We start from the raw sequence: 22,796 nt of genomic DNA on the forward strand, positions 1-22,796 counted from the left end.
CCAAGATTAGTTTAAATCCTAGCACATAATAGCAAATTTCATCTATTTGGACACAAAAGGCCATGGTCCACTTCAGGGCAAATCTATCACTTTTTGCAATGGAGATGAGCTGGTATTCAGACAGCATGAATAGTAATAATCACAATAATAGTGAAGTATTGCATATAAAGGGACGCGGTGGCTCAGTGGGTTAGGACGCTGAGCTTGTCGATCAGAAGGTCGGCAGTTTGGCGGGTCGAATCCCGAGTGCCGCGTAACAGAGTGAGCGCCTGTTACTCGTCCCAGCTTCTGCCAACCTAGCAGTTCGAAAGCACGTAAAAATGCAAGTAGAAAAATAGGGACCACTCCGGTGGGAAGGTAACAGCGTTCTGTGCGCCTTTGGCGTCCAGTCATGCCGGCCACATGACCACGGAGACGTCCTCGGACAAGCGCTGGCTCTTCGGCTTTGAAACGGAGATGAGCACCGGCCCCTAGAGTCGGAAACGACTAGCACGCATGTGCGGGGGAACCTTTACCTTTACCTTTACCTTTATTGCATATAAAGGAAACTTCAGCTGCTGCCTACAATGTTTAAATTACTCAGAGTCATAACAGCAGACAACATCCAATATTATTTAGAAGAAAGTAACAGAACAGAAAGGAAATAAAAGGAAAAGCAGGACATTTTGTATATCAACTTCTGATTGATAAAATGATTCTGGAGAACGGCAAAAGGCAAAAAAAAAATACATATGGTGTGGACTGATTATAAAAAGGTTTAATTCCTTCCCATATAGTTACTTTGGAAACAATTATTAGAATGTTTATAGAAAAAATAATGAAACAGAAAAACAAAATTGGTGGTTGGAAAGGAAAAATATAGGCCTGTCCACATTAGGAGAGTTATTATAACTCATTATCACCCTTATTATTTGCCATGTAGCTGCAATGTTCGTCTTTGGGTGATTTTGAAGAAAACATATATTGGTTATCAAACAGTGAAAAATGCTTATAAAATCTTAACATTTGCTTTGAATGATTTGAAGCTTTATGGAAAATTAGAAATCAAAATTCAGTCACTGACCAACACTGTAAAACTTTTAAGCACAGATATAGCAATCGAATTTGACCTAGAGAAACGTCCTACATTAGCAATAAATTGAGGTAAAATTACAAATACTAATGGAATTGAAATATCAAATCGCCGAACCATCAGGATGAAGCCTACAAATATCTAGGGATTTTATAGTTGGATAACATTAGCATGGGTAAGTTAAAAACATGATTAGTAAAGAATACATCTAATGAGAAAATTGCTAAAGACAAAATTGAATGCCTGGGCCATACCCGTGATGCAACTCATTATTTGAATTATTAACTGGGCACAAGCTGAACTGGACAGCTTGGACTGAGAAACAAGAAAACCCATTACTATTCACCATGCATTATATACCCCATAGAGATATTGACAGATTATACCTGCCCCAGAGAAATGAAGGCAAAGGTTTGCTTTAGGTCAAATAAATTGTCGAACAAGAAAAGCATGAATTGGCTATTATATCAAAGGCAGCCAAGAACTAGTCAATTTCTACAAAAGATTAAGAGGAAAATGGATATAAGCAATGGATATAAGCAATGGCTTATAACTGGAACATTTTTTCAAAAAAGGCCTCCAGTATGAGGGACAGGGTGAGGGTGAGAGATAAGCAGGGAGGAAGCACTGCGGTATACCTGCAATCTTTCATAAAGGCAAATGACCATGGGGGTGCTGCTGTGGCCATGACTGTGGAACCAGGTTCTAAGTAGCTTTTGGGGGGGGGGTCATCCATAACTTTGAATAATCGCTAAGTGACCTGTCAATAAGCAAGGACTATACCTGTATCCTTGTGTCTGCCTTCCCTTTGCATTTTTTACTGTATATTGGCAGAACGTTTGTATATTTTATCAATATCCGTATAAGTTATGATTCCAAATCAGCTGACTGAACAGAAAGCAGGCTGTACTAGTTGTCCACCCAGCCATCCCAATTCATAATTTTTAATTCCATCCTAATTTCAATTCCACGTGGGTCTTGCCAGCTTGAATATATACCCCAAGGCTTCTTTTTTTGTCCTCCCGCTCTCCTCTCCTCCTTGACTAGGATGAAGTCAAGAACTTTTAAAAAAAAAAAACAACCCTATTTTTTATAAATTAGGAAAGGATCTACTTTTACTACATCTCTGGGTTTCATTTTGGTGATAAAAAAATTACGAGAGAGAATAAAAATCTCGTCTGAAAACCCTGAGAGCTTCACTCAGTTTCTGTGGCTATAAGGCAGCCTTATACAGGTAGTCCTTGATTTACGATCAGGTGCTTAGCAGTCATTTAAAGTTACGACAGACCTCCCCAAGTCTACTTATGGATTTCCCCCTGCCATCACATGATTTCACTTTGGATGCTTGGTAACTTTTCAGCTGTTTCTAAAATTTTGTGGTCACAGGATCGTGAGTGATTTTTTTCCCCCCTGGAAACTGGAGTTTACTTCCAGTTTCCAGCAAAATACACCCATTGTGAACAATGAATTTGCTTAATGACTGCCACAATAAAGGTTGTAACATTGGGTGCAATCACATAGTGACCCATTTAATGACCAGCACAACTTAGAACCATAATTCCTGGCTCGATTTACAGTTGTAAATCAAAGACTACCTGTATCAAATCATACTATTAGTACATTTCACTGGCCAAATGCCATCCCTGCAACTGTATAGAAGCTAGGAAAAGACTGAATTAAATTATACTAAAGCTCTGACTGCATATAAGAACGATTTGTACATCCCAAATTTCCAGTGTCCAACTATAAACCAGCATCTAGCAGACCTTAGATAAGCAGTTAGAATGGTGATATTTTTATGGGAAACTCCTTCGGAACCCCAGGACTTCAGAGTAGACTAGAAAATCAAAAAGCTTTCTAGAAAAAAAGGCAATGGCAATCTATTGATGCTAAGAAAACTATTTGGAAATATCTATGAATTCCTGAGCTTGAGTTGAACTCAAGAGGACTTTACCTTTACCAGCAGTTAATTACTATCAATATTAACAACCTACACAAATGTCTAATCCAGTGTTGCTTTATTCTTCAATAATATAAATCAGTTTATTTGGTGTCTGAAAATATTCTGCAAAGTCTCTAATACAAACTTATAATTTTTGTCATTTTTACCCTGAGAGCTTGAAAAAAACAAAGGCAGAAAAACAAAATGATGAATTAAATAAAGTGTTGTGCCAATAGTGACTACAGATTGTGAGAGCCAATTCACAGAAAGTTGCCCTAATTAACTTGGTCAGACATAAATCTGAGATGAAGGGTTTTGCCCCTGATTCTAGCCCCCAGATCTGTTAAGGTACACTTCAGAATGAAGCACCACTTTTGTTTTCCAAGAATTATGACAGCATTGGGAAACAGCCATGCTTCAAAGCAAACTGCAAGCTTCCAGCACAGGAATTGGCACACTGCTCTGAAATATGCCAGAAGTATTTCCCTTTTCTGTTTTTGATCTAGAACAGGGGTGTCAAACTCGCAACATCACGTGACGTGTCACGACGTATCACGACTTTTTTGCCATTGCCAGCAATGGGGTGGGCACGTTTTTTGCAATGATGCATCCAGCCCGGGCCAGCAGTTCGACACCCCTGATCTCGAATAATCTTTTTAAAAAGTATGAATTGATAGACACTAAGAAAGATAACCACAAGTACTTAACACTCATGGATATCAGAAGCAAAGTTCTGAAGTATGACTATCAACAAAACTGCTTTTTAAAATATTCTAGTGTGTGTGTACTCATAAAAAATAAGACAATTTTCTAATTTGTTGTTTCATGCAAAAATGGGGTTTGCTATATGCATACATAATGTCATAGTGTGTGTCTGCTTCTTTTAGAAGTGCCACACGTGATCAATTCCATTGTGGATGTTAAATAAGGTAAGTCTGCATTTCATCGTATTGTATGTCAAAAACATGGCTTAATATTAACCATAATATGGCTTAATGTTAAATAAGGACTAGAATTGGATATCATTTGGACGAAAGGAAATTGGTTTTTTTTATTAATTGTATTCATTTGTAACATAAAATGTGAAAATACAAAAGCAAATAGTAGGGGACAACAGTAGAAAAAGGGAAAACAAAAAAGGTGTGAAGAAAGGGAGGGGAAGAAACAAGAGGCATTGACTTCCGACTCTCTCTGTTGCAGTAAAATCAGACGTTAAAATCAGATCTCAACTTTTTATATTTCTATAATAGTATGCACTAGCTATTTTTATATAGGGAAATCAGTCTAATCAGTTAAACCCAAAATCATGATATCATTTTTTCTCACCTCAAGCACAAAGTCCAGAAGGGGTTTCCAAGCAGAAACAAAAGTACTTGCGTTCTTTTCTTTTATCAGCTCAGTCAATTTGACCATCTCTGCTAATTCTATCAGCTTTTGTAACCCTTCGTCCATGGTAGGAATCGAGGCATCCTTCCACTTTTGTGCATAGAACTGACGTCCCCATAAATAAAATCAGAGTTCCAATTTTTATTTCCAGTTCTCTTTCCATTAGACAGATCTTTGGTAAAACATTCATTTTAATTACTGAAAATCTGCCCAGTAATGATAAATGTAGTTTGTCCCATCTTTGTAAATCCTTTTTTATATCATTCCAAAGAGGTACATAATTATTTTGAAAGAGTTTTGTATTTGTGTTTGTCACCATAACCCCCAAATATTTCACCTTTTTCTCAACCTTGAAACCAGATCTTTTACTCAACATGTCACCATCCTGGGAGGACATATTCTTGATCAACACTGTTGTTTTCTGTTTATTTTAAAAGCTGCTAGAACCCCAAACTCATTTAATTTACTCGACATAAATTCTATCTTATTTTTTGGGTTCCGCAGGAATATAACCAAGTCGTCAGCAAATGCCCTCAATTTGCAAATTTCCTTCTTGATATTTATACCCATTATTCTCTCATCTTGCCTAATGTCTCTATTTAAAACTTCCAACACCAAAATAAACAACAAGGGAGACAAGGAAATTGTTGATAGAAAGGAAATTGCTTTATTTGCTATTCTATTTGAGCTGGAGGTTTTTTTAAAAAAAGAAAACTCTAGTCATATACAAATTGCTGGAACATAATGGAAACATTAAAGGATTCAAGACAAAGTGCAAATGTTGACCAAGAAATTAAAAGTTATCAGGAACAGTCAAGAGTTTATTCACTTTCACTACTCCATTAGAAGAGTCACTAAAATACAAATTATTGGATGTATTTAAAAAACTTCTAGTTCAAGACTCCTAGCATGCCAATTGCATAAACTCCCATTCAAAATTAAATTATGGAAGGTGTGGATTTATAATGGATCTAGTCTCACCATTGTAAAGGTTTCCTCTATCCAGTCCAATACACAGCCAACCACAACACAAAAACAAGTCCTGCCCATACATCAAAGGAACATTCCAAATGGCTGCCAGAACACTGCAACCCCTAGGAATAATGATAACTCACAAGCCCACATTTATATTAAAAAAGAGCTAAAGACAAAATACAGAAGGAAGACAACAGCAACATAGAATACAAAATTAATTACAACAATTGTAACCAGTTATGTGGTACAAACAGGAAGGCAATTGAAAACAAGAGTTCATGAACATCGACTAGCAGTTAAACGGAACGACCAAAAATCCCTCATCTCAAACCACATTGATAATGAACACCAGTTCAACTGGGAAGGAATAAAAATCATTGGGCACACCAACACCCACCACACACACGAATTAACCGAAGCCTGGTATTCTACCAAAGGAGTAATTAACAAGCATATTGATTTAGATCTAGCATACGAATATGAAAGAAACCAGACCATTCGAACTACCAATCAACAAAAGGACCAATCAGCTGCTCAGAATTTAAATATAGCCAGGCACACAAGACATTTATAAGCTAAGAAAAACAGGACGAGAAAATCTTGCTGATGATGTTACCTAGTCTGGTAAGTTCAGAAGCTAAATTGAAACCAGCTTTGAGAGCAAACCACTGCCACAATGCTCGTCTTCATTTTTTCACCAAGGGAGCCGGTCTTGTCCAAAGACATTTTCTGTGGTCATGTGGCCAGTAAGATTATACGTTGAGGCGCACGAAATGCTGTTACCTTCCCAGTGAAGTTGTACCTATTTATCTACCCTCATTTGCATGCTTTCAAACTGCTAGGTGGGCAGGAGTAATGGGAGCTCACCCCATCGCGCAACACTGGGGTCTTGAACCCTGTCAGTTTTCCAGCTGACAAGCTCAGGGTCTTTAACCGCTGAGCCACCGTGTCCTCCTCACCATTATAGTGAAGAGCAATTCTTTTCCACTTTAATCAAATGGATGCTATGTAAACCTTCATATTTACAAAAATGATTGAATGTTATTTTTATCTAATTTATACAGCTACTAATCTCACACAAATGGCTCTGGAGGCCCTACCTCACCACATCTCATGCTAGACTCATTTTAGGAAAAGTGGGTTTTTTTTCCTTCTTCTTCCTAGTGCAGGGTCTGCTTACCGGTACTTTTGGACCAACCAAGGGTTGATCCATTGGTTATGACCAGGAATTGACCAACCACCATATTGTCAAGTCTCACGTCATGGGTTGAATGAGTGGCCCAGAGTCACCCAGCTGGCTTTATGCCTAAAGTGAGGTTAGAACTCAAGAGTTTCTGGGTCTCTAGCCTGCTGTCATAACCACTAACCAAACCAGATCTCTTTAAGAAACCAGAATCTATATCATTCACAAGAAAGATACATTTCAGTCTGGAGAAGATGGATAGATTATATTCAGAATAAATATGGGACCAAAAAGTTCCATTTAGCTTATGGGTAAATTTTAGATTGTTATTATTATTAATAGTTTATTATAGCGGAATTTTTATTAGTTTTAATTATATGGTATTATTATTATTTTTAGTATTAGTATTGTTTAACTTGGATATTAATTTATGTTTTTATTATTATTATGTTCACTTATTTTGTTTGTATTTACGTTAAAGGGGAGTTAAAGCGCATTATGAACTTGGTTATTTATATAGTTGGTTAATGTTAGTTAGATTATGATTATTATATTTGTAACCCTGTGTTCAGCTTTGGGAAGTGGGGGAGGGAGAGGTGGGGTTTGGGTGGGTTGGTTTTGGTATATTGTAATTTTTACAAAACTTTTTTAATAATAATTAAAAAAGAAACCAGAATCTATGCAGCTTTAAATTGATAGGTTTAGGTTGCGATATAGGGGATTGAATTCTCCTTTATTTTAATGGGCAAGAAAGCTCTGAAGTAATTTGCACAAGTTCAACTGTAAATACCAGAAATCTTGAGAATAAAAAGTGACAGTTTTACCCAAAACACTGCCACTTGCAGAGCCACAAAGAACTTTACACCAAAGTGTGGAAGAAAATGCGTTCTGTGAAGTTCATGAAGAGTATCTAACTCTGGAATTTTCCTGTTGTGGAAAAACTGCATTTTTTTGGTAATCTGTATAATTGTTTGTTTCAAGCTTTTATTATATGAAATTAATAGTTTAAAACAGCAGTAATCCTTCACTCCCATCTCATGCATTTCACTTACACGCTAACTACAAACACATTCTTAACATTCCTTATCCTGGGTAAAACAGAGCATGTAGGAATACTCCTGGGGGGGTGAAACTAGCTTAAGGGGGTTTTTTGCAAGCACCTGGTCAGAACCATCCAATCAATCAGAATAATCAAAAATCTTAAAAACTGGTAAACTGCTGATTTATGCAAGGGAACCTGGTTATGCTGTTCTGAAATATGAGTACTTGACCTTTCTTTCTCATTAGCATTTTGTTAAATTGCAGTAATGGCGGAGCATATTTTGAACATAATACTTCAATATGTCAGAATAAGAGAGTAGAAAGGTCACACAGTGATTGTTTGTGTGATAATGAATTTTCCTCTTCTATTCTGATTGTCACAATCATCCATGTCTACGAAAATCAACTTCTCACATAAAAACAGATTAAAAGACACAAAATGGCACCTGCTTTCAAACCTGATGCTAGTAAATTAAATCTAGACAGGCTTTGGGCAAGCCTGTTTTCACTCCCTAGAATAAATAGATGAAAAACAAAACTAGTTAAAGAACTTTGCAAAGACTTGCATAGTTGTCATTATCCGAAAGCACAGAAGTGTGTAGCAGTATGATGTAACATGGCACCAATTTTAGATACTAGGAACAATGGACATTATGCAAGTGACCTTTCAGTTCTGCAGTCAGGCCTTCCTTTGATCTTCTCTCAAACTCCATGTGTACAAGCCAAACCAGTTCAAAAGGAAACCTGAGGACTTTGCAGGGATAGAAAAGGGAGCAGAATGGCCCATTTGATGCAATTCATGACTAGGAGAAGGGATTAGGATTTTATTCTCTTCTTTTTGAAGCTAAACATGTTGCTGCAAATACTAACCCAGGGTTCGTAAGTAGAGCCAGAAACTGATTTACTAATCATAATTAGGTCTAATGCTCAGAAATTCTTAATGTTGTTACTATATTATAGTTCACCATTGTTATCTGAGAAAAGGAAATAAAAAGGGAATCTGAACACAATATATTAGCCTTAAGGCAAATTAATATCAAGAATATAATTCAAAGCAACAAACATTGTTGGAGAGGGGCATATTGGCATTCTGAATTCCAATTATAATGCTTAAACTCTTTCTTATTGGAAACTTAGCCTTTAACGTGCTACTCCGAAGAAGCCAGAACTTCAACTAAAAGCATTCAAATCCAGAGATTAATGGTACCATCTGCTAACAATTTTTCTGCCCTAAATAGACCTTGCAACCCTGCCAAACCTATAGAATCAGTTGCCAACTGATTCAGAAATTTTTACTATGAGGTTTGTAACCTATAAGTACGGTACCTAAATCAACTGAATTTTGCTACAGTGTAATCCATTTCCTCATTTCTTTCTGGTGTTATGATTCTTAAACCTACCCATCATTTATTTATTTAAAAAATATTAATAGCCCACCTCTGGGCAGAGAACAAGTATAAGGTCAAAAAAATATAAAAACAAATCACAAAAGCTAGTCCTCATTTCATGTCTCCCTCAGGTAGCCTCTACTTACAGTTATGATGTTGGGGGGAAAGGGTCAGGTATAGGAATGGAAGCTACATCTGAGAAGACCTGTAGTCTGGACCATGCCCTTAGGGCAGGGGTAGGCAACCTCGGCTCTTTTATGACCCATGGACTTCAACTCCCAGAATTCCTGAGTCAGCTATGCTAGCCGAGGTTGCCTACCCCTGCCTTAGGGAAAGGTGTGGTGACAACTTTGACTGAGGAACAGTCAGGTTTTCAGGAGCAGGCTCCTAGAAGTAATATGGCATATTTCCTTCTTGAGCATCTAACTGGTCATTTTATGTTTCAGCCACAAGAAGCATTTGAAAATATTTAAGGCTCCAACCAACTGCACCATGAATACATAACTTCAATTCACCAATTTGCTAGAAGCTGGGGATAATGTAATAAGGCCACTGAAAAGCTAATTCACCAAAATGCTTAAACAACATCTTAACAAAGGGGAGAAAGGGTTGAGAAAATACAAACATAAAAAAACACCCCGCGAGTACCTACTGTATGTTTCAAGATACAAACTTTAATTTCAAACTACAACTCACTCATGCCAACAAGAGACTTTTCTTGAACTCTTGAGATGATCGTTTTTATTCCGGGAATTACCTTATTACTCATCACAGAGTTAATGGAAATGATCGCACAGCAGTTTCATAGAGACAAATGCCTGCAGTTTTGGAAACTTAAAGACATTGCATTTATTGTGAGCGGATGATATGTTGCATCGAAGTATACGTTTTCTCTCACTTATTAAACTGCCTTAGGTATGGGAAGACACTTGATTTATTTCATCTTATTTGGCATATTCTTGACACCCTAGAAGGACAAATTAAACCAAGCTGTGATTAACATGCTTTTCCTAATCTCATTTTTCATGGGGCCTCCCTGCTTGTATTCAACATGAAAGAGAAAAGATCACACGCCTTAAGAATTTCCCCCACAAACTCAGGGAAGTATAAAGATGATTGTTCCATTTTTCAAGTCTTTATTGGGGTGTGTATTTTCCACACATGGTGGCAAAGGAGATTTAGATTATTTTGTCTCTGTGTTGCTTTAAAATCTATAGAAAGCTAATATGTGGACAGGTAACTATATAGTTATTTTTCCTACCCTTCCATGCAAAGCTGAAAAAAACGGCTCCTGTTCTTGCCCTTTATTTATCTTCAGAACAATTTTGGAAGACTGCAAATTGAGACAGACAGACAGACAGACGGACAGAGATCCCAGTTGGTGTAGCCTGAGGTTGTTGTATCAAATGTAGGTAAATTTGAGTCCATCAGATGGTTTAGATTCCCCCCCCAAAAAAAAGATGATCTGCACTTTGTAGCATAACCAAGATTCAAAGATTCATGTATTTATCAAATTTATATGGCTTTTTATCTCATAAAAATATACTGTGCAGCATATAATAAAATAAAACATTCTATAAAACCAGCTAAAAGTAATAAACATAAATTTGGGCTGGTGGGTAAGGTACCAGGCTAGAAACTGGGAGACTGAGAGTTCTAGTCCTGCTTTAGGCATGAAAGCTAGCCGGCTGACTAGCCCAACTCACTTTACAGGGTGGTTATGTGGAAAATAGGAGGAGGAAGGAGTATTATGTATGTGTGCTGCTTGAGTTGTTAATAAAAATAAATAAAATAGTAAATCATGAGAGAGGGACAATATTACATGCAATATAATACAGCCAAAAATCAGGCTCCTCATTACTAGGGGATGCTCAGGCTTGCTGGGAAAAAAAACAACTTTTGTTGTCAAAGATCCCTAGCTCCAAACATCTAGAATACATTAGATCAGACATGTGAAACACAAGGCCCGGGGGCCAGATCCGGCCCGCGAAATGGTTTCATGTGGCCCACGAAGCCATCCTGGAAACAGTGAGGGAACGGCCCCCACTGCCTTGGCCCTGGCCCAGAGACCCTCCTTCTGCCAGAGACCCTCAGATCTGTCCCACTCCTGCCCAGGCCCCCATAGGCACCCTTGATGCGAACGATGTAGAGCTGGCCACACCCACCCAGTAGGCCATACGCACTCTAGCCACGCCCACCCAGGCCACACCCACCCAGCCCCTTGAGGGCAACCGCAATGCTAATGTGGCCCTCAATGAAATTGAGTTTGACACCACTGCATTGGATTGTTTTCCCTACATCTGACCATATAGTGTAACCACAGAGCTGATCATCAGCTAAACACTATCCAATATTCAAACTGTAGGAGAATCAATCCAGACTGTAAAGGAATGTATCAACAATTGGTTTCAAAAAAAATTAAGAGCAGGTAGTTTCCTTTTCAAATGGAAAGAAAGAGCTCTTTAAACATTAATGGCTGTGAAAGAAAACAAACGTTTTCAGCAAGAATCTAGCTAACCTGTCACCTGATGGATCCATCAGCATAATTCTACACAACCCCACACACATACACTACATCCAGATACAAAAACCTATGTCCAAACCCTCCATAACTATATATCACTACGGCCTAGGTTTCCATTTTCACAATTTAATTTAATAATTTAATAATTTGATTTCTATACCGCCCTTCTCCCGAAGGACTCAGGGCGGTGAACAGGGCAATACACAATAAAAATCAGATACAAAAATTAAAAAAACCATTAAAAACCAATTAAACATCATGCCCATAAAATCAATACATATTAAGTTAAAAACTAATTTTAAAAAACCCAACCCCACCCCGTCAGACCAGGCCAGCTTGTTCGAAAAAGAATGTTTTAAGATCGCGCCGGAAGGAGCGAAGGTCGGAGGCCGTCCGGAGCTCAACCGGTAAGCTGTTCCAAAGGTCTGGCGCGCCCACAGAGAACGCTCTCCCCCTGGGGGTCGCCAATCGGCATTCTTTGATCGGCGGCACCCGATCAAAGACAATCTGGGGAATGTCCCTGCATCTTTTAACAAATGCACAGTAAGGCAGTTTTCATCAAGTGCTATTACTTCCTTCTCAACAAGACTAGGATGGAAGCGTGAGTTAACTTTCTTTCTGTGCAATTCTTAAAATTACAACCACTCTCTGAACGAAGCCGGAAAGATAAGTAAGAGACACAAGTCATTCTACGCAGAGGCATCTTCAAAGGAAAGCAAATGCCAATGTTTATATTCGCTCCTTCCGGCGCGATCTAAAAACTTATTTATTCGAGCAATCTGACCTGGTTTGATGGGTTAGGGTTGGGGTTTTAATATGTTTTTAATTACTGTTTTAAACGTGGGCATAATATTTAATCGTTTTTTAACTTTTGTATTCCGTTTTTATATTTATTGCCCTGTACACCGCCCTGAGTCCTTCGGGAGAAGGGCGGTATAAAAATATAATAAATAAATAAATAAATAAATAAATAAATAAATAAATAAATAAATAAGAAGTGAAACTTCCTTTGTGTTATCTGAAAGTTGTTTTTTGGTCATTTGGGTGAAAGCATCAGATAACCGAGGATATCTCTTGATTCCACAGTCTATCCTATCCGTATACAGCAGGGGTGGGGAACAATGGCCCTTTTATGACTCATGGACTTCAACTCCCAGTATTCCTGAGCCAGCCATGCTGGCTCATGAATTCTGGGAGTTTAAGTCCACAAGTCATCGTTCTCCACTTCTGATATATAAGGTAAATCTTGGGTCAAGCAGGCCAAGTCCTTTTACTTCCCATTCCCTAAGTAGCAGCACGGTTTTGCAAGCTGCAGATCTTCCTAAAGTAAAGAGACCTGACCTTGAACTCATCTCAATTTCTTTTCTCTGACCAAACCTTCTGTTCACAGATGAGTTGCAAATACATTAAGGCTTAAATATGAGTCTGAATTGAATACTTTTAACTTGTGTTATTAAAAGGTATAATAAGTGCAATCACCTAAAGGAGAGTTTATTCAGTAAAACAGAAAACAGCTAAAATTAAAATCATCTCAAAAAACTGGTCCAACTTTTTCCTGTTAAGGCATGGGTGTGAAACTTGGTGGTGTCACTTGACATATCACAACATTTTTTGCCTTTGAGGAGCCGGGGTGGGCGTGGCCTGCACGTGACGCATCTGGCCCATGGGCCGCCAGTTTGACACCCGTGTGTTAAGGAAATACCTAATCATGTAACAACATTCTTTCACCATTAAGCTACAAGATTTTTTTTAAAATGCTTTTTTACTTTATCTTCCCAAAATTATTTAAACAGATCTGCTTCCAAAATACACACACAAAACATGCTCTTGCTCTAACATATTACAAAACTTTCAAAGTTTCACGCAATGAGGTAATTGAGTTAAAATGTGTCAGAACGTTAGCTAAACAGCAAACTACTTCTAATTCTTCCTATCCCAAGGGGCAGCCATTCTGAGAAGCAGAATTTCTTTACTCAAACAAAAAAAATTCCAAAGCTCATTGCTGATGGTACTGACTGCCAACTCATGGCTTTTTTAAAAACGAAAAAAGTCTGCCAAAAAAGTTGTGAAAAATTAGATCCTAAGCTGGACGAACTCAGAAACTCTTGGTAGATTGCTTTGCAACCAGAATGCTCAGCAAAATACTAATTGAGAGTTATTTGAAAGAAATCTCAAGAAAGGTAAGGTTCATCTGGTAAATTAATAACAGGAGCTCCTGACCAGCAGTTCAAAGGCCTGATTCCTCCAGAGAAGTCAAGAAAAATTCCATCTAACTTATAGCATGTTTTATTAGATGAAATGTAACATGCACAAATGCTAAAGAAAACATTACATTCAAAGAAAACTTAAAGACATTCAGTAGGGGGTTTCACTATGCAAATGTATTATAATGCATGCATTCTTGCTTGATGTTATTTTATTTTATTTATTTAAAAGATTTATATAGCCATCCATCTTATGTATCATCATCCCAGGTAGCTACGACAATAGTAAAACAGTAAGTGTACTGGTAAGTCCTGGGCTCCAGCCACATACTACCCCAAAGCTTGTGGGAAGGGCCAAAACCTCAGGAGTTCTCAGAAGGCCAGGAGGGTATGGGCCTGTCAGAACTTTTGTGTGTGTGTGTGTGTGTGTGTGTGTGTGTGTGTCTGTCTGTCTGTCTGTCTGTCTGTCTCTGTCTCTCTGTCTCTCTCTCTCTCTGTGTGTGTGTATAAGGGAGGGGATGCTATGGAGAAGGCATACTGACTAAGTCCCAATAGATGGGGCCTGGAGCATGTCCACCCTATCAGACCTGATAGAATGGGTAGATATCGGACAGACAGTCCCACAATGGTCCCAGACCATTTGAGGCTTTGAAAGTGATAACCAGCCCCTTGAAGAGCAGCAGAAAAGAAATGGAAGACAGTGTAGCTCCCATAGCAGCAGCAAAACATAGACAAGCCATAGGCAGAAACGCATGCTCCCCTGCATTCTAGATGGTAGCTCCCCACCCCCATAAAACATTACAGTAATGCAATTGGAAGATGATCAGGGTGGGAATGATTGTGATGAAGGCCTCCCAGTTCAGGAATGGGTGCAACTGGAGCACAAGATAAATCTATGCAAAGTCCCTCCTGCTACAGCAGCTGCCTGCTCCCTGTACAGTGAATCTTATTTAAAATAGATATTTAAAGGTTCTTCAAGTCATTTGGAGAAATTAGCATTGAATTGGCTTTCTGAAAATGAAGTTTAAAAATATTCCACCAAATTTAATTAGAGGCAGATCAAAGGGGAATGTCAATTTTATACAAACACCTTAAATACTATTTCACAGATACATTTTGCTATGACGAGAAATATTTTTCTTCCACTGCTTTCTTCAGCAAATTTACCCCTCTGGATTATTGGCATGAAGATGGTTAGTTCCATCTTTCCAAACTACTCAATATAGGTCATGTTGACTTTTCCCAAATAAAGAGAAACATTAAACACCTGCATACATGAGTTAGAATTACTGAATATTCAATCCCCTTGCCTTGTTGACTTACTTTTATTATGTATTATTTAAATATCATTTATTAATATTTAGTTAATAGTTAATATTTAATTAATAGTTAGTGTTAATATGACCAGCTAACGTGAATTTTACAGATGTAACGAATTGAATTGAACCGAATTGAAGCTTGCGGTCAGCAATGCTTGGTGCTATCTAGACATGAATCCACATATCTATGTTAATTGTAGAGATGGCTGGGGGGGGGCAGGGGGGGCAGTCTGAGATAAATAACCCAAACAACCTTTTCTATTTCTGTAGTTTGCTTTGCTGACAAGGAGCCAGGCAAAGAAGATAGCTTTGCTTCTCATGAAGGAGGGAAAGCCCCAAAACCTCCCAGATGACTTGTCAAGATCAGAAAAGATTCCAGGAAGAAGAATTTGAGCCATGGAGCATCTGGCTGGCAGCTAGAGACCCCACAATAGCTAAACCAGATTAGACAGCTTTAGTAGTAGCCGTTGGAAGATGGGTTTTCTTTCAGTTTCTATCCACAGTAAAGATGGCTGGTAAATCTAAGATGGGCTGAGCAACTAATTCCAATTAGGATTTATGAGATTTGGGTGGGTGAGACTAGGTAGGAGAACTGCTGAAGTGTATAACTCTAGACAGGAGAATGTGGAAGGGAAAAAGTGACAAGGCGGCTAGGTTCAACTAGAGTTGAACACGTCAGAAGGTAAGAAAAAACAAGATCAAAGCTTGCCTGCCTGGTTCAGTTGCCTTTCATTTCTTCAGCTTAAGAACAGATAGTACAACGCCAATTATTAAATAAGCCATTTCCTTAGACCAGGGGTAGGTAAATTTGGCTCTTTTTATGACTCGTGGACTTCAACTCCCAGAATTCCTGAGCCACCATGGCTCAGCATGGAAACCTCTCCCTTTCCCCTCAGCATGGCTGGCTCAGGAAATCTGGGAGTTGAAGTCCACGAGTCATAAAAAGAGTCAAGGTTGCCTACCCCTGCCTCAGACCTAGAGAGAGGTAAATAGGAACACCATAGTATCAGTCTGGAGGTGGGAAAATACCTACTAAAGAATGCAAGCCAATAACTGAAGTCAGTGAAATGTGAAACTATTTGAACATTCTGATGAGCCTTGGCTTACATCCAGACTGCTTATTTTCTCTTTTTATTTCTGAGTAAAATAACAGAAAAATCTGGGAGCCATGTGGTCTTGCTCTGCCCCCATCAGATCTTAATCTGTAACTCTGCTAATAATTTACTTTAATGAACAAAATCTTCAGGGCATGGGACAAGAATTTTATCTAGGCCTGCTTTATCACTTTCACATACCACACATGGGAATGGATTAGAAACCAGGCCCTATTTCTTGTTCAAAAGTGAAAGTGATTGTCCAGGGTTAAGTTTCTTCTTTCCACTTGAGGCTGCACACACAAAATCCACAAACAGTTGTGAAATCTACGCAAGCTCCCCCCACCCACCCAATAAGTAAAATAAATACGTACTGTAATTCAACTCTCCACCATCTCAGACCAAAAGTAAAGTTTAATACTTTAGATCCTTCCATAATAAAGTGGTATAACGTTGTACTACAGTAAAACCTCCTTCAGCCTGCAGGTTGCTCTACTTAACAAATAAAAAAAAAACGCTGATCCACCTTTTAACTGCTATTATTTATTTTTCTTTTGCTTGTACTGAACAGAGAAATTCATACGTGCAGTATAGTATGTTTGTTTATTGCAGGGGTGTCAAACTCAATTTCATTGAGGGCCGCATCAGCATTGCAGTTGCCCTCAGGGGGCCGGGTGGGTGTAGCCTGGGTGGGCGTGGTCTACTGGGTGGGCGTGGCTAAAGTGCATATGGCCTACTGGGTGGGCGTGGCCAGCTCTACATCGTTCGCATCAAGGGTGCCTATGGGGGCCCGGGCAGGAGTGGGACAGATCTGAGGGTCTCTGGCAGAAGGAGGGTCTCTGGGCCAGGGCCAAGGCAGTGGGGGCCGTTCCCTCACTGTTTCCAGGATGGCTTCACGGGCCACATGAAACCACTTCGTGAACCGGATCTGGCCCCCGGGCCTTGTGTTTGACGTGTCTGGTTTATTGGGTTATCTTCGTTGTTTCATTTTTTTTCATAGAGGATGGAAATATTAACTGAAGTTTAGGGCACTTAAGGCTATTATGAGACATTCACATGATCTATCAGTCTCTGAACTGCATGCTGGATTGGTTCAAAAGTATTGGGGACTGTCCTTTGTCACAGCTTCTAAGATGATATTCAATACAGGTAGTCCCCCTTAATGAAACCAATTGGGATCGGCAACTCAGTCACTAAGTGGACTGAGTTGCTAAGTGGAAAATCATCTCACTATGATGGATTTATGACATCACTTCCCCTTCAGTCATTAAGTGAAGTGCCCTAGTCATTAAGTGAAACATCATACAACCGCAATTTACAATTTTACTTCTGCCTTTTCTACTAACTCAGCTTATCGTGAGCCAATTGTGAAGCGCATAAGTGGCAATAAAGTGATTGCGGGATGCCGCAACAGCCATAAATGTGTACTGCTTGAGAAGTATCCAAATAGTGATCACATGACCGTGGGACACTGCAATGCTTACAGAAGTGAAGACTGTTTGCAAAGCTTTTATACCATCATAACTTCAGTAGCTAACCAAGGCAGTGAGGACTACCTGTGATAGTATTCAAAGTATACAAAACACATTTTGAGTTAGGAGTAGCTATTTCTCATTCAAAATGTGCTGCTTTAGTCATTTTGGAAATTTGGACTTGAATCACTTCCAGACCGATCAAAACAGCCTCTTTCAAATGCAAGATGGACATTCAGACATGAAAAAGGATCAAATTCAAAATTATCTGAATCTGAAACATTTGCAGAGCTGTGTTGTATAGTCCTACACGTAATTGCTATATGTTATATTTATTTATTTTTTATTTTAATTCCATTTATATCCCGCCCTTCTCCGAAGACTCAGGGCGGCTTACAAGCTTAGCAGTAGCCTTCATTCTATGTATATGCCTGCTTATTAGGGCTTTCACACACACCCCAAGCGGCATTATTACAAAGTCAGCTTAATTGCCCCCAACAATCTGGGTCCTCATTTTACCTACCTCGGAAGGATGGAAGGCTGAGTCAACCTTGAGCCTGGTGGGATGCGAACCTGCACTAATTGCAGGCAGCTGGTGTTACTTAAGGAGGCATTAGCCCACTGCTCCACCAAGGCTCTATCCCTAGTAAAAAGCAGGTTGGAGCTATGAAGGCGATAGTATAAACTTATCTTCCCTTATGCTTTCCCTTATGATATTCTCTGCCAAATCACACTTAACTAAGCTACTTTTCATGTTCTCTCACTTCTACAGTTTAATAACTGAGGCACGATATAAATAAATGTCAGAATAAAAATTAGTAGAAAGATATTGTATTTCAGTACCAAATTGAATTTTTAAAATAATTGCTTAATTAAATTTATTAATTTTTGTTCCTCTAAAATTAAAAAGCATTAATAGTCTAATTGCAATAAAATTTGCCACAATCATTTCCTTATGTCCCGGGGACCTTAAAACTAAATATTCAGCCACACAGTTTTATTGCCGAATTGAAATATTGATTAGTATATATATTTTTCATTTATTTTATTTATATTCATCACATGCAAACAGAGAAAAAAAATGTGGGTATTACATCACTACTTAGCTGTACATCTGTCCTCTGTTTATTATTTCTTGAACAGATAAATCTTCCTTTAAATTAATACTATGTACAAGATCCACCTAAAAACAAAGAGAATATTTGGAATATTATTACTTGATATCTCTGAAATACAATTGTTCACATGCATCTGCAGAGTTCCTAAAAAAGAAAGAGGCCTGAAAACAATAATATTAGATTCAATCTGAATTGTGAGGAAAAATCATAAAAACAAAACAAAACAACAATGGCACGGAATAGTTATTAAAAGGCACAAAGATAAGAAAATAATCTCTTTGGGAAAAAATTTAGGATCAGGAAGATGTAAGATGGGTCTCATATTCATTCCCTTAGCAATCATGTGGAATTTCCAGTAGGCATTAATGCTCTATGTGGGTAAAACACAAAGATTTTTTGGGGGTAAATTTTCCTATCCATTTTGGAAGATTCCCATGCTAAGAAGAATTTAGGATTAGTTAATTCTAAAAAGAATAGTTGTTTCTATAGTTACCGTAACTGAACTGACTACATGTCCAACCCAGCAAAGGTCTATGAAAGCAAGACCATGGGTAAACTGCCTGGCTGAGGAATTCTGAGAGTTGAAGTCCATGTCATAAAAGGGCCAAGTTTGAAGACCCCTAAGAATATAAATTAAATATAGCATTCACCAAATGTTGGTCAAGATTTTTCAGAAATGCCTGTTCATTAAAACAGAATACATTTTGTATCTTCCCTATGCTATGCATGTGATATTAAACAGATGTACTGTAAATATTTCCATTTCAGAAGGTTTTCTGGCTTTTTAATTTTAGTGTTGGATAAGATTCTTTTTTTAAGGTTTTATTGATTTTTTAAAATTATAATCTTTAGTGCTTAGTAAACAACGTGTTGTCTGGGTTCACATATTTAACATTAACTTCTTCAATATAAATCTGTTCAGTACTGCACAATCCAGTATTTTTTTCCTGATCCTCCTTTCTTCCCCATATTTTTTCCATTTTCCCTCATTACACTGTTACAATTCTCGCTACTATTTATGTATGCAGTTAGATATCAACATCCTCATCATATTTTACTAATATTATACAAATAACATTCATATCAATTCATAAATCAATATCCTGCTTTTCATGCTCTTGTTAAGGTTTGATTTCCCATCAATATTTGAAATATCTTTGTCAGGTATAATTTTCTCAAAATTAATTACATTTATATAGCTAAAAGTTGTATTCATCAGCCATCCTCTTATTTTTCATATTCCCCATATCAAAAAAAGAAAAAAGAATGCTATTTTAATTCTAAATCTTATCTTTCATTATAAAAGTCTAATTATATCTAAGGGTCATCCATTCTTTTAATCGTATTCAAACAATTATTTAAACATGTAATGCCCTAATAGATCAAATCTTGTTTTTTAAATCTAACTCTTTCTTTCTCTCTCTCTCTTTCTATTTCTTTCTTTCTTTCTTTCTCTTTCTTTCTTTTTCTTTTTCTTTCTTTCCCAAGTAGCTTTTCCAAGTAGCTTTTAAATCGTTCAGGAATTTTCTATTTTTGTAAAAGTTGCTTGGCATGAGGAAGACAATTTAGGTAGGGTATTTTTGTGGGGGGAGGGGGGAATTCCATCCATTTATATTCCTTAAGCAACTCCCAGTTTCCTTCTCCCTCACTTTCTCTTTTCATTTTTTGTCTCCCAAGTTATGACATTTCCCCTGACAGCTCTATATTCCATTGTTTAAAATCTTCTTCCTTATCATCAGGTATCTTTTGCAGACCTAAGGGGTAAAGCATCTTTTCCATTTTTGTTGTTATGGCTAAGTCTTGCAGTATTTGATATATATATATGCTCTAGTATCACCAGTCTTAATAAGAGTAGAACAAGGTTTCATCCAGTTTTCTGGTCTTTATGTGTAGCCTTTATAATCCAATAAGTTCCAGAATATGGGTCCAGTCAGGTGTCCAAGAACTGTCGGTCAGGCAAGGTTGTAATCCACAATGTTCAAAGTGTTCAAAATGTTCAACCACGCTGAAAACAGCTCAAGTCTCTCCCAGCCAGACATAGTCAAAAGTCAGTTTTTTCTTTCTCTCCCAATAGTTCTTGAGATTAAAAATCCAAGCTCAGTAGGTGTTTACAGTCCAAGAAGATCAGGGTGATAAGTATGCCAAAATATTTTCCTTTATTGCCAGCTGTTCTCCATTAAGCTAGGAGTCACTAAGCAGCCATGAAGCTAATGGTAGTGCTATACTCAAATCCATCATTAGATGTCATTCAAAAGCCATTTTCCACTCTTCAGACAAAGGATTGGTTTCTAATATTTCACCTCAATGTTGTTGTTGTTTTTCCCCAAGAGAAAATCTTAACAATTATCTCACTTCTCAAATTTATCGAAACTGTAGCTTTATATTACTTCCATGTCAGTATTATGTATTTCTGTCCCCCATAAAAGAAAAACGCCGCTTCTGTTCATGTTCAGAGGTTTTAGCTTCTTGGGAGCCTTTCCCAGGAAATTCAGTTGTAAAATAGTAAAGAAAGGATCAATATTCTCACCCACTTACAACCATGCTGTTTACAATGCTAATTAGTGCTTTTCTTCTTCGGTTGTCAGCAGCTAATGGCTGGCCACAGGAATGTAGCCAGTCTTTCCCCTGCTGATTTGGAGGGTTTTCCTCAGATTGAACAGAAAGACCACCATCTCTCTGTGATTGATGAGGCACCCCTCCTTCTTCATCGCCTCTTCAGAGTGACTTTAGGCCCTTTTAGGGCACCTGGCAGGGTGAAATCAGGCACAGAAGGCAGAGTCCTGCCTTCCAGCGTCCGTCTCGCCATGATGCAAAACTGGAAGGACCTGGATAAGACTCTTTTTTTTTTAATTGAAAAGTTTTACAATACATTTTATCTTTAACAATCCCTCCCCCCCTCCCCCCACCCAACCCTTCCTAACCCTTCCCCCCTCCCCCCTCCCCGACTTCCCAGAGCTAAATACAGGGTATAAAAGTAGAAACAATCATAAACAACCATATGTTAACAACAATAAACTATTAAGTCTATCGCACTCTAGCTCATATGAAATGACTACAAGCAATACTAATATCACATAAAAAAAAACTTATACAAATGCTAAATGAAACTTTTTGGTCCCATATTTGTTCTGGATATAATCAATTGACCTGGATAAGACTCTTGAGGATACCATGAACAGCTAAGTAAATAAACACATAGATCATAAAATAAATCAATCCTGAGTTCTCACTCAAAATACAAATGATAAGGCTCAAATTATAATATTTTGGACATATTCTATGAAGACCAACTTCTATAAGAAATCCATAATGCTGGGAAAGGTAGAAGAAAAGACAGTAAGAGGATGACCACCTGGATGGACTCAATTAAAGTATGATGGGTACACTGCTGAGGATCTAAAGGACCAGGTGGGGACATATCAACCTGGGGAAGGTCTGCCTATGTAAGTTGCTAAGAGTCAATATACTTGAGAGCACACAATTCATCAATCAAAGCTGTTCAGAAATTAAATCTGACTGGGGGAAAGACATAGGAGGAATCCAATATTCTATTACAACAAAACTATTCATATCAATCAACCTTCAGTTCCTCTGCATCATGTTGCCCTCTTCAAAGGGCCTGCTCTTAAAGGTCCCCCAACTTACAGAGACCTTTTGGTGAGTTCCCGTAATGTTGCAAAGAATAACAAAGAACTGCTTCCTTCCTATTCTTCACAGATAACCAGTTTTGCCATTAGAGGAAATGTATTAATGTAATGTAATTGACCAAACTTTCAATTGTTTGATTCTGTATGTTATTTTAAACAGGCATACAGTTTCATTAAACATAAAATGCCATGATGAAACATTATTCAAACTGCATTTATCCAGAAGCTTAATAAATGATATGCTACTGTTCTGCTCAGTCTGCATTCTATGGCAGATGGTTTTTTTAAAAGATGAACAGTAAATAAACTCAAATGTCTGACTAGTAGCTGCTTCCAATTATCTAAATGTAATGTGATCGTAAGATGAGCAAGAATGCCTCTTAATGCCTGCCATATAAAATCAACTTGGGCAGATGCTTCAGATGGAAAAC

At 37.9% G+C, this 22,796-nt stretch overlaps 1 protein-coding gene across 6 annotated transcripts in view; it reads right to left on the minus strand.

The window, feature by feature from the left end:
* COBLL1 (cordon-bleu WH2 repeat protein like 1) overlaps positions 1 to 22,796 on the minus strand; it is a 127,293-nt gene that overhangs the window by 72,700 nt on the left and 31,797 nt on the right. The window lies entirely within an intron of this gene.

This window comes from Vipera berus (assembly GCF_964194415.1).
Source record: "Vipera berus genome assembly, chromosome: 1".
NCBI classification, from domain to species: domain Eukaryota; kingdom Metazoa; phylum Chordata; class Lepidosauria; order Squamata; family Viperidae; genus Vipera; species Vipera berus.